The following is a 13,892-nucleotide window of genomic DNA, read 5'->3' as shown; positions in this document are numbered from 1 at the left end:
ATTGCCCGAAGCTGACGGTGACGATCCGTACTTTTGATGGCGGAATAAAACCCTTGCCTTGGGATGATTTGCGCCTTGAGTTCCTTGGGTATGTGGGGGCAGTCCCACATCATTGACTGTAAAGAGCGCTGAATTTTCCTTGCTCGGCTATTGACTCAACGCGGAATAGAAGAACGTATGTAAGAAAGCTTCAAAATGAAGTTAAGAAATAAATGGCAGATGCAGACCTTGTTACTGACAAGAAGTATTAGAACTATCGCATAGCCAAAAAAAAAAAAAAAAAAGAATGGCTGACCGTGAGCTTAAGCTACCAGAACTGGTTCTTCTTCCGTGGAGTGTCATCGCTGCCTGATCACATGGACTTTTACGCAGATGTTTATAGACGTCAGACTCTGCCCAGGCGGCGCTGCGAAAAACACCGCCACCAGCGCCCTCAGCGCAGCCCCGGTGCTACTGGGTAGTACAAAGAGAGCCGTTCGCAAGCGAATGTGCATAGGGCACAATAGAACCCCCGTCTTTCGTTGGTGTCGAGGCGCGGTTTCTTGAAAATCGAGGCCCTGGAAAGCTTCTTCCGCCAATTCACGCTTCAGAAACAAAAGAAGCTGATCAAAGCGAACTGCGAGTACAATGAAAAAGAAGTTTTAGTTATTCCGGCGCGCTGCAACTCGCAAGTACAAGCGAGCATCGCACGACATCGATTTTGAGGCAAACCCTCCGACATCCGTTCTCTAGCGCCTAAATGCGTTAAAATCGGGTATATACGTAATGCTGAAGCGATGATGTACATACACGATCAATTTACTTAGCTATGTATCTTACGATCAGTGGTACCAAACTCGCTTTATCAAAGACGAATCACCCCGGCGATTTTCGCCTTTTCAGTTGCATTCTCCCTTAATTCATCTCTCGCTTCCTGTGTATTAGACTGTTTTATTACGCATCCTCAAATGGTATCTTGATGGTTGTCTTCTGTTCGTATATGCTGCAAATGGGGATACGTGCGTGTCCACTTTCGCGGGGTACCACCCAAGGCAAAACCGTGGCCTCCGAGATAGCTACGGCAATCGCGGAGGCCACGGGCGAAACAAACCTGAAGGTGGTCACGACCAAGGAGGTTAAAATAAAATTTGCTGGAGTGGAGGAGGCGCCCCTCAGCTGAAGCCGCGTGCCGCCATCTTGCCATAGGCAGAAAGCGCGCCTTCCGCAACGCATGCTGCAGCGGCCGCATAGATGTTCTAGCTGTTCTCTGGCGTGGTGGCGTCCGGACGTTGTTGGATACATTGTGTGTTGCGTACGGCTGTATAAATCGAGCGAAAAGGTACTCTGGGATGAAGTTTCAGTTGTAAGCAGAACATTTCGAGCTCGACGAAAACTTCTCTATATGCCGGAACATATGCTGACAGCCCGCAATCTGTCTCTAATTTCACATCTGACGGTCATTCTTTTATCCTAACCGGTTTCGTAAGGACTGAAATGTTCGAAGCACATCGGGGCAGGCTGTTTGACGGGAAGTCTGGAAGCCAAAAGACGGCGATGGCATATGTTAGAGGCACTTTTCGCCAAATTGTTTCGACCGGACTAGGCTGCGACCTGGGAGTTCTTCGACTATAGCTGTGCTTGACGCATTTGTAAAACACTTGCAAGACCCAGTCATACACATTCTTGTGCTTGTTGATACCACTGGTGCGGAGCGCGAATAGGAAAATAACGCACCGCTTGCTATTCATTAAAATTATATAAATAGAGGCGAGATTTCGTTATCGGTTGCCCTGTTCGTGCTATAAAAGGGTAGCTCGCAACTACGAGGTTAAGTAACGTCATTTGGGCAATATACAAGGACCTGTTTTTTCTTACATTCGTGCATTTTTTCGTTATATTTGTATTTACTTTATGCAGTGCAGCGATCGAGTAAAACCAGCAGGTCTGAACTGTGCAGTGCTCTTTCCCAGCTGCAAATAAAGCGACCTAATTCCGATCGCCCAGGGGTACTCCGGCCGTTAGATGCGTTCAAATTGAAAAAAGTTGAAGATGTGACAGTTGCATCACCTATACGGCAGCATTACGAAGAAATGCTTCTTTTCTAAGAAGAGATAAAACAGCTCAAGATGAAAATTCTGCAGCAGAAAAATTGCACACTAACCAAAAAGAGCGAGGCTCGATCCTCAAGCGATAATAAAGGAGATCAAGGATCAAAAGCTCATGTCTGAGTAGGGCAGGGCGATGTTCACTGCAGCCTTCCCCCATACATACAGCAAACCCTAGGGCACGAAAAGACCAGAAAGGCACGTATTCCATCCGAGCTGCGGGCGTTTGCGTTAACGCTGCACTTCTATTCTCCATCAGCTTACGAGTATGTACGCACGAAGTTTAATCGCGCACTGTCAACGGTGTACGAATTCCATCAAAGGAAATGCTGGCTTCACAGATGAGTCACTGTCTCGAAAAAGCTAGCCCAATGCCGCACAAAAACTCTACTGTACTTTGATTGTTGATGACAAATGAGAAAACATGTTGAGATTGTGGGCGACTAAACGGTTAGATATGCGGACTTTGGGACTGGAATACATGATGACCGACTATGCTCGTTGGCTTAAACTTATGACTTATGCCACTTGGGCGTTTTTAATTGATTCATTGACAGGGTAAGAGAGAGCGGCCGAGCCTACGAAATAGTATCGAAAAAGCTGTATCTATTGAAATAGTGCCGACTGCAAGCTGAATGCCCTTGAAGCAGGTCCATGCAAAGCCAAAACTATTCTTTTTGGAGATTTTGAGCTTGTCTTGAGAAAAGAGATGGCTTTCAAGCCTTGACGAATATATATCCTTCTCGATGAGCATATCGAGTGTGGTGCTTTGGACCCACATTTATATTCCGCTCGAAGAAAGTGGCCGAACTCCATATATGCATAAGACTCCGTCACAAGACGCACGAAATAAACAGGAAAATGAATGCCGAGAAGTGAGGTCTGCTCTTACGAGGATAATTATTAAAAAAAAAAAAACAGTGATACAGGCCCTTCGGTGTGCATGCTTGCAAGGAAAACGCCAAAAGAAACAGAATAAAACTGACGGCATTCTTATCTGCGATTTCGCTTCTTATTCTTGACAACTTCTCCCTTAATGTTCGCCATTATAACCATTAAAAAACACGGCGGAAAGACGCGGTCAGCGCGGCGGGCGCGCTTTGGCTCCCGTTTCTTGCCTATGGCAAGATGGCCGCCGCGCGCGCGGCGCGGCTTCACTGCGGCCCATTGGTAAGTATAGGCGGCCTCCACTCCAGCAAGTGTTATTTAAACCTCCTTGGTCACGACCAACATTTTGCGATCTACTTGTATGACGCACGTGTTAGCTAGGTAGAACCAGATCTCTGAGCCTTCAAAACGTAAGTCCGCGATGCTGAGTGATGACGACCAACTCCGATTATAGGTTGTCGCGGTGCGCGTTTCATGCATCTTCAATCTGCTTCTAGCTGTTCACTTCGTCTCACACGGCACGCACCGCGGTCAGAGCCCCTGCTGCGCTTCATAGTCAAGGTTACCACGGTTCTCCACCAGGGCTACGCAAAACAACAGCAGAGCCACATTATCACATTTTCTCATGCGATCGGCTGTGGAGAACGCGAGTGCTTCGCTTACCCAACACGCTCGCAGCGGCCCGTATCCAGCGCTCTCGCCGTTCTTCTTCGTACGACAACTATGGAAATCGTTAAAACTGAACGGTGTTATTCAGTCCTTTACATCCGTGGCAATTCACAACGCAACAGTAGCGTCGATTGCGGCGTTTCTTCGTAGCGTGCGCAGCGGTCTCGTCTGCTGTTGTTTTCGCCGTCGTTGTGGAGAGTGATCCAGCAAGCACTTCATGGCGGTTCGGTGGCGCGTCCGACTAGCGGAGAGAAATTCAAAGCTCTCGTTCTGAGTGTTAAATGTGCAAAGACGCGCGATATTAAGCTCAATCGTTGTTTCGCACTCGCTAGTTGCACCTGGTCCCACAGCAAACTGTGCGAGCGAGTCGGTCTACGTACTACCCAATACTTCTCCGACAGGTGGCGCCACGCATCTTGGAAACTGACGTCTATATCGTGTTGCAGCAGTTGCTTACCGGCGCGCGCCTAAAGAGAAGCTTCATTTCCGACGCTTCAAGCCACTCACGGTTTTTGTATTCTTAGGATGTAGAGAAAAAATAAGGACAGTAATTCAGACCATTCGTCACCGCAGTCCGTGACGAAAGCAAGCCATGTTATAGAATCTAGAAACTATGGGTGCTATGCAGGATGGCCTGAGTTTGGCGAAACTCGGATTCTTTCCGAGCTCTGGCGACATGTATTTTTAACGAGCTCACCGGCACTATGCAGTCACGGGTTGAACTGGGGCCTTCTCAGAATCGACGAGTTTGTGCCCGAGTTCGCGCGTCAATCAGTTTGAGTGACAGACGCCCGTGGCGAAGATCGGGTCCGCCCACCGCATTTGCTCTTTCCGATGAGAAGTGCTCACGCCGCAACGGCAGCGAGCAGCACGATTCACCTATGAGCTTAATCGCACAGACCATGCACACACGCACGAAGAACTAAAGGTTATATCATTACGTGGCTACGTTGTCTCGCATTCAGTTTCACCGCGCTCACGATGTACCACTCACAGCCACGAAGCAAGCGCCCCTGGTGGCATTAGCGGTGAGGAATGTTACTATGTACTTGTTTGTAGAGACATTGTTTCTACCGATTCGTTACTGCAGAAGAATCTTCAGACGTGTAATGTAAGTAGCAGTAACCTGTCCATTTATTTATCTTTAATATTCGATAGAAGCAAAACGAGGTGCACGAGAGTGCTGCGTGTGCGCCTTTGTTGCCTTCGAGAGTGGAAATTTCCATGCTGCTGGTGGAACGGAAGATCTTGCCCGAAAGAGGACAAACGCCCACGAACACGCCTGTGGGAGGCGCGATGTTCATTTGGCAAAAAGATAGCGCGACAATGACGCTGACGTCGCTGCACTGTTGAAATGTTGACTGAGTGGCGGCGCTGCAAATGCCGCATATGCGTTTGTGACGCCACGCTCGTTCTTGCAGCCGTTTTTATCAACGCTGCTATCGCACGCTCCCCACTGTCTGCCTGTCATGACCACCGTAGTGCGAGCTCGGAGCAAACTCGGGTTCCCGAGAAGCTCGGGCCATCCTGCATAGCACCCTATGGCTCCTGGTTGAGACATCCCATTAATCACTGATAGCGATTTTGAACATCCTGCTTCGTATTTTTTTTTTAATTTGTAAACCTTAAAGTTGTTCATTCAGAGCCAGAAAGAGAAAAAAAGGAGTGGAATGATAGGGAGGTGAATACGGGGCACGTGTGGTTTGGTTGCCTACGTTAGTGCAGTGGTTTTGAGGGATGAAAAGAAAGACAGAAACAGTGGGGTATATTCGCAGTGAGACACCTTCCATGGGCCTACGCCCTTCGTTTCGTTGCTAAGCTACAACTTTACGATGAGGCAAGCTGCAACGTCGGCCAATGAAAATGTCTTCACGTTTCATGATCGCGCGAGATGTTACCAGGTGCAAATTAACGATAGTTGGCGGAACGAAAAAAGAAAAGAATGAGAAAAGTCATAAGTCATGGCGGTTACCAATACGTGACGACACTAAGCTAACTTTAAAGGGACACTGACGCGGTTTTAGATTCTCAAATTTGTGGGTAATTCGTAGTCTTTACCCCTTATAACATACCTACCTAGATTTGTTTCGCCATATTTGATTAAACAAGGACGCTACGAACAAGCGGCCAAACGTTGGCCGCGGCCAAACGTTGGCCCTGGGAGAGCGTGGAGCGCAGGAGAGGAGGACGGTAGAGAGAGAAACGTGGAGAAGTGACGTCCTCGGGAGGGACGCGCAAGATCGCTACATTCGTCTGCGCGTTTACCTGCAGCAAAGGGAAGCGTCAGAAGTGCGGTTTGCAGGGATTGCTTACTGCCGCACTGTGCTGTTCACTCACTTCGAGATTGTTGCGATACCAAGTTCACCAGCAGCGTTTCTACTGCCTTTTCTACGACTTATGCGCCTTGCTGAAGCGGGCTCACCATGTCGAGTTCTGCGTGGCATTTGGCTGCAATAGAACCTGTAGTCGCGATAAAGTCGCATTTCACAAATTCCCTCGAGATCAACAGATGGCTGCAAAGTGGTTCAATGCGATTAAGAACAATGTCTTCAAACCTACAAAAGCTAGTGTGCCATGCCCGAATTATTTCCGAGACAGCGACTACGCGCAAAGCCCACTTCGAATTATCTGATTCACTATGAATTCTGCGCGAATGAACCACGACGTGGTCCCTTCTGTATTTCCGCACAAGAGGAGGATCTCACCGCCGCTGAAATTTGCCTTCACGAAAGGAGAATAAACTGAGGTAACGCCTCTCATCAGCGGTTTTGCGTGGAGTGCAAAAAGTTGCGGCAGAGCCCGCCACTGCCGCAACACTGCTCCTGTCACTTTTAGAATTCAAAGAGCGGCGGGTGCGGTTCTTCCTTATGCAAAAATTAGTGATTGCTCCATCGAAGCAGTTATGTTAATGTTAAAATAATGCTTCAAAAATGAAAAAAATTTTCAAGGAACGCGCGATTCGCAGTAACGTCATCGCAGCCCCAAGCGGTCCACGGTGCGTTGGCCAGCTGCGCCACCAAATTTGAACAGTGGGACTGATTAATGGGCTGAATTTACTTGTTAACACGCTGGTTATCGCTACGTCTGAATGCGATGCTAGACACTTTTTTTCTACAAAACCCTCATTTTTATTCGCTGTCGAACGCGTTAGGGATTGTGTGCTGTGACATGGGCCCTTTCCATCGTGCTCGAACTAAGATCGAGTCGGCCACGATATTAGGCTGTTAATTGCACCATCACAATGAATGAAATCAACCTACTAGAAACCAGGTTGTTGTACCTGTGTAACAGCGACATTTCTCGATCGCGATAGCAATTATCGATCAGAGCCGGGCTTGATCGACAAAGAAAGTGGCTATGCCACACCGATATCACAAGGGCAATTTCAGTGGAGCCCTACTGCGATCGGGAGTTGCCGCAGCTACTCGGTATGGTAGTCTCTCATATTATATAAACGACAGCCTATGATCGCTAACGAGACGTTCGGTCACGAGATAATGTCATCGGATGAAACAAAATCGCTATCCAAAGTGTCCATGTAGTGTCACCGGATGCAAATAAAGCAGTGATCCAGGTCGGACTCGACCGTGATCACTGCCACTGTTACAGTTCTGATAACAGAAAATTGGTGATTAGCCACGAATTCAAATAGTTTCAACCTGTACCTACTTTTCATGGGTGGAGGTTGCGGGTTGGGGCGCGTTTTCCGAGTACGAACGAGTACTGATGTACTACATCGAGCTCATTGCTACAGCCACAGGTCACCGTATTGAACACTATGTGCTTACTTCAAACGAAAGAAACACTGACTGCACGCTATCGCCTGCTGCCATGCGCCGTCAGCAGCCATGGCGGCACCACTGATGACGTCACGAAGCTTCGACCAATAGTAGCGGCGGAGAGATTCGCGGCGCCGCTCGAGGCACGTGCTGCGCGTTTTTGCTAAAATACAGTCGTTCGCGTTAGCTTATGCAAACTTTTCACGTGATTTTCGAGCTACCCGCACGAAATTCTGTACAATCACACAAAAACCTAATTTTTTTTTTCGAAAAGTGCTTCAGTGTCCCCTTATAGGTTGTCAAAAATCTTATAAATAATTGGGCAAGTTAACAATCTCGCTTCAACGCCTTTGCTCCACTGTTGAACCTTAATGACAAGTAACTGTATGCCACGTGAGTCACGCCACGTTTATCTATACAGCGCATATATCTTGAATCAAATCCCAACTTAGAGATAGCTAATGTGACACAGATAGACACCTTCTGATTGATTGAGGTAGAACCGGTTAAAATGGCCCTTTCTTTCAATGCAGTTGCCAATTAAGCGTGTCGTTAGCTTCAAAAGATGCTACTATGGCACCGGACTTCTCATAAGATGATGCACGACGCAGTGACGAGTGTTGCATAGTTAAAACGCTTTCGTTGTTTACCGGGCACGGAATTTTCAGTCGCGGAGACGTCAGTATATCCGCTTGCGTCATTAGTGGGGCTGCACAGCTTGGGAAATGACTCCTGTCGTTCCAATTGTCAGCGTGTAGTCTCTACCTGCATGCAATTACGCGCACGTTCATCGTGCGCTTCATGGGAAATCAGGTAAATTAAGTGAGAACAAGTATATTACGATCGTTTTACGAACTTGTGGAGTCATTCAATGAATTTCCATCCCTTCTCGCCCATGGACAACTGTTCCATTATGATGGTCTGCGCTCCCTGCAGACAATTATCGTGTTTGCGGGACACGGGCAGTTCACGTGCTGCCCGTGTCCCGCAAGTTGGATTGCTGCACCTACACATTTTGAGAGCACTTCTCCCCGCGCGCTCTCGTGTCCGTGATTACGACTGAATGCAACAGCGTTACCTCTTGGCTGTAAAAAAACACTGACTAATGTCTTTAATTCAGAGGAAAGTAGCGCAAAACGCCAGAGAGGGCGCATCTTTCTCGCCTCGCGATAATAATAATAATAATCGTTGTAGTTTTACGTCCGAAAACCACGATATGATTATGAGGGACACCGTAGTGAAGGGCTCCGGAAATTTTGACCATCTGGTGTTCTTTAACGTGCACCTAAATCTAAGTACGCGGGCCGCAAGCATTTTGCGCCTCCATCGAAAATGCGGCCGCCGCGGCCGGGATTCGATCCCGCGACGTTCGGGTCAGCAGTCGAGCACCATAACCACTATGCCACTGTGGCTGGTTTTTGTCTCACGACATGCTCCGGTATGGGTGAGTTACAAGTTCTACGTTTGAATAATTAACCTCACGGGGCAAATTCTGTCTGTATCTAACTACGATTGAGTCAATAGTTTCATTTGCACAAAAGACAGGTAAATGTGTACGCAGGAGCACATTCAAGATGCCAGTGAGTCTGGTTACGGAGCTTCGCCTCATCACGGGTATTATTGAGGTGTAGCACGCTTTACAGGAATATAAGTGGAACTTGACGCGGCGGTACCAAGGATAACTCTCGTGCACGATGCTTCGTTGCTCCTCCACTTGAAAGACCCACATTTCTTTGAAGGAAACATGGCCCCACAGAATAAGTACATGAAGCCCAGGTGGGACAATCAGAAGCATTTCATGCACCAATGTGAAAAAAAAAAAAACAAAAAAACTCTAGATTCTTCATGGTTAAAAATTTTGACTAATAAATATTAAGCGGCCGTTTCGGCATTCCGACAACTGGAAATCTCAAAACCCCTATAAAAATTTGAAACACTGTCTGTATTATTACCCTCTTTATTGATGCCTGAACACACTCGATATTTTGTAAAAGTATCTCGCTTTAACGAAGAATGTCGTACTGGCGAAATTTTTAACCATATCTTGGGTTATTGATAAAGTAACGTGTTATATCAATAACATGCATGTTTGTCTCTTCATGAACGATTATATAGTTGCGGGCTACTACGTACTATACTGGACTGCGGCTCAAGTCAAAACACATCTTATTTTCCGCATAAGCTGCGTTCAATCCACGGCATTTCTGGCTACATAAATGGACTGAAATACGAATGCAACATTACGCAGCAAGACTACTCGAACAACTCGGATAACAAATCGACGCCATGTTCCTTGCACGCACGCGGGCACGCAGGCATCCAGGCTAACACCCGTATACACGCGAACCACACAAAAGAAGCAACAGTGGGTCAACATGCCCTTCATCTCGCTGCGAACAGTGTCTCAGTGTTTCGAGAAGGAAAATTGTAATATATTTTCTCTCCGTTCTCTCTTGGCTCATTTCAAACGATAACAGAAGCGAGAGCATACAAAGAGTGGGTCTCCCATCGGCGACTCTCATTTCTTTCCCATGGAACGTATACTCGCTGCCCGTGCCAGAATGTGAAACGAAAACAAAAATAAGCAAGAGAAAAAGCACAGTTCGGGAAGGTGCCAAGCCTACTGACCGTACAAAGGTTTTCTTACCTCTTCTACAGTGCTGGGCCAAGGAGCAAAAACGGAAACACCGATCTAAACTGCAGCAACGACGCCAACAACAAAAAAGGGAGGAGATGAGTGGATGGCAACTGACCCGCGAGCAACAACGTCACGGTAAATATTAAATAAACCGGGGACCAAGTTGTACGGCTTTCCAGCATGTTGCTTGCTGCTGCAAACGGCCGCACATTCCTTTTCGACGGCAGCCATTTCACAATTCGAGAGTCGAATACCTTTTCGCCCAGGCAGTAATTTTTCATTCCTGCCCCCACGTCGCTGTCGTTCCCAAACGCGAACGCCTCATTTGTTCAGTTTTTCTTCTTCATTTTGCAATTCTAAACGGTGCGTGGTGCGACGGGACTGCATGGCAGATTTCGATTTTGTTTGTGTTTGTGATTCTCCGGAATATACGAAAACAAAGCGAGTACGGGACAGAAATGCAGATCTTGCAAAATCGAGGGAGAGCTGGATAGCACCTGCGTTTTATTCACGGTTGGAAAGATAATATTTCGGGGAAGCTCTTTCCTGTTCGTTCCTCCGTGCAGCCCCGACCCTTTGCGAACTCACGCGATATCAAATGGCGTGCGAAGTTCTGCTTTCAGGCTGGAAACTAAAGCCCCACTTTCAGGATCAGTGCTTTTCCAAGGCAAAATTTCTGGACCAGCAATATTTCCTTTCATGGATGGCGTGCAGGCGGGAGACTGTGAGAGGAAGTCTTGAGCCTTTTCGTCTGAATGTGATATGTGACGTCTTAGGTGCTGTTGCAATGTCGCTGCTTATTTAACCCCCGCTTTTGTTGCAGCGGTTATACCTACAGGTAAAGGCAAATCCGAGAATGTGGGCCATGATAATGATAACGAACTTGAACATAATGGTCACTAGGGGCGTCCCCTCTGAATTGTGCTGGACAAAAATTTACAGCTAGATTTCGTGAACTAGTTATGTGCTACAGTGATGTGATCTAGCCTACAGTGATGTGATCTAGATGTAACCTGCCCTTTATCCCCTGAAGTTACCTATGCGTGTGACAACCCAGACCCCACATCTATTCCCCACTTCTTTGAACCAATGCTCTCATACTCTCTTGCCGATCTCACACTGAGAAAACCACCCTCAAACTCTCTCCTCCCTCGTTTTATCTTTCCCCTTTCCTCCCAACTCGCGGTACTATTAGCATGTGGGTGCTGCAAATGGTTCTGGTCGGATGTATATTTTCCCAATTTGCCTTAAAGTGTTGACTTGACTTGCTTCCGCTTTTTTCTTTTGCTTATGCTGATAAACTTTGCTTTTTTTAGAATATATGTTGAAATGAAACGTGCAAGCAAAACGAGGTATTCTTCGCCATTGGAGAATGATGCAACTATATCAATATGTCAATTGAAAACAGGAGTAATCGCTGGTTTAGTTTGTAATTTGCTGCCTATCTTTGTAAAGCATTGCGCAAATCATATCTGTTCGTCTCATTTTCTCTTTCTATCGCCTGGATTGCCTACTCTAACTTCCAATTACCTTATACTTGAGCGCTAGTTTTATTGGCTTCTTTCCTCTATTCCGTGTCCACCCAACTGAGGTGCTGATGTCTGTGTACTCAAGCAGTCTTGGATTGGAAATTAACTGAGGTTCAGAGTCACATACTAGACATGGTGCGCTGGATGATAGTGTCGCCTTGAGCGTAGACGAATCACTCGACACGCAATGAAGCAGCAAACAAGCCGCTTGCGGCACAACTCCTCGCTGCTCAGCCTCGTCACGCTCGTTTGGACATTGAATCAGTGATCCAGCCCGTCATGCGAACATAGATTCAGGAAAAAGAATTTCTTATATATACAACAGATTCTAGCATTGTCTGAAGCACGGTTTAATTCTTTCGGTTAGATCAATTCTCTCAACAGTCTTTAAAGGCCAACGTTGGTCAATGCAAAGTGCGATAGGAATTATGTGGACACTCCAGGCGCAGACCTTGACCACACATCTCCTAAATTCTGGAATTACTAAGCAAGCATTTCAAAAAACGATAAGAGAATTATTATTCTCAGAGGACTAAAACCAAAGTTATTCTATGAACACTATGATTCTGCATCAATCTATCGTTTATTTGTTTGTTTGTTTTTCTTTTGGGGTTTTTTTTTTCGTATGTGGCTCATGAGCCCCATCAGGTTGTTCTTGGTTGCCGATCATTTTTTGCTCGAGTGTTACACGTGCATCATCTGTTATACTTGGGTTTCTACCTTTTAGTGCTAAGTACCTGTCAAACTGATAACATTGATGTTTTTTTTTTCTTTTCGATTATTGTCTTTGATTTTGATGAATTGTGCATTTCATGTGCGTAAACAAGTGTAATGATTGATTTTTAGGTATGCTTTTATGTTCCAAAATGTCGTCTTTCTGCTGCTGCTGCTGAATGGGTGGCACGGCCCAGTCAGGCAATGTTTTCCTTTAGCCGTGTCCCCTTGGACAATTCACTGTTGTTCTAAATAAACTAATCAAGAAAGAAAGAAGAATTTTTGCCGTCGGCGTCGCCGTGAGGTTCCGCATAAAGTTCAAAGGCGATAACATCGCCCCACACGTCGTATAGTTCTATGCGCGAGTGAAAGCCGACGATCGCGGCTTAAGAGGAAAGAAAATGCGCTGGTCGTTTTCTCTCGCACGAATGTAGGGCGATAGAGCATGTTTTTTTTTACCCATATAACTTGTTCTACTGCCTACCTCAGTGTGCATGACGATGATATAATTTTGAATGGTAAGCATCGCTGCACGCCGTGGTGTAGAAAGAGGCAAACCAAACCTGGCCTCCCGAGCTCCCGCACACCACGCTGCACATTGGCTTCAGATGAAGATCTTGGTGCGATTTCTCCGTTAATTGTCCATTTACCGAGTCCATTTACGTGAAAGAGCAAATTACTTGTGAGGACGAACGCATATGAAGCAGGGAAATGCTTACCTGGACCTTTAGCGCCTCCTTGGACGAGACGACCTAATCTGAAGATAACCGCCCTCTCGTACTCCTGCACAATCTGTGGAAATATAAAAGAAACATGCATTGAGAAATATACTCGTGGCTTTTGGTGCTACTCGTGGCTTTTGTTGACCATCGCAAAAGCCGGCTTTTACGGTGGTCAACAAAGTAATTAGAGAAAACAAGCCTATAAAGAACAAAACTCACATACGATTTATAAAGCAGCGATGACAGCGATATTAACAACCTCCCTACTTATCCTTGCTGAACACAAGTATTTTTTCATGACATACTCGAATTGTTTACTCATAGGGAATAAAGTTAGCGACACCACATTAATTAGTGCTTATGACTATTAAAGGTGCGATTGGTTTGTCCAACAGATTTAAAGCAACCAGGCACATAGTCGGGCAAATGGCTTAGTGCTCGTGTTACGAATAATTCGCAGGCGTCAGCGAATTCACTACTTGTTTCCTTGTTTCCTACAATAGACACGTAGCAGAGAGCAGATATCGCTTGTAAGAGAGAGAGAGAGAGAGAAAGGGAGAAAAGAGGCGTAGAAGGTGAGAAATATTAACTGAGGGCAATTCTGATTGGCTACCTTGCACCAGGATGATCACACAAGCCAATAGGAAGCGCGAAAAGTGGCTGCGCTTGCTTGAACACGCGCACGAATTCTCGGGCGCGTCATCATGAAAGCGGTCGCACATGAAAGACGTCACGAGTGATTGTGGCTTGGCCCGCCACAAGCACAAACGAGCCCGCACTACGCTGCCATGCGTGGTGACTGGTGTCGGAAGCGGAAAACGACCATGGGATCTGAGACGATGGATAGGAGGTGCAGCAAATCGAAGGTT

The sequence above is a fragment of the Rhipicephalus sanguineus genome, chromosome 1 (assembly GCF_013339695.2).
Source record: "Rhipicephalus sanguineus isolate Rsan-2018 chromosome 1, BIME_Rsan_1.4, whole genome shotgun sequence".
Taxonomy (NCBI): Eukaryota; Metazoa; Arthropoda; class Arachnida; order Ixodida; family Ixodidae; genus Rhipicephalus; species Rhipicephalus sanguineus.
Note: the sequence above shows the minus strand (reverse complement) of the source record.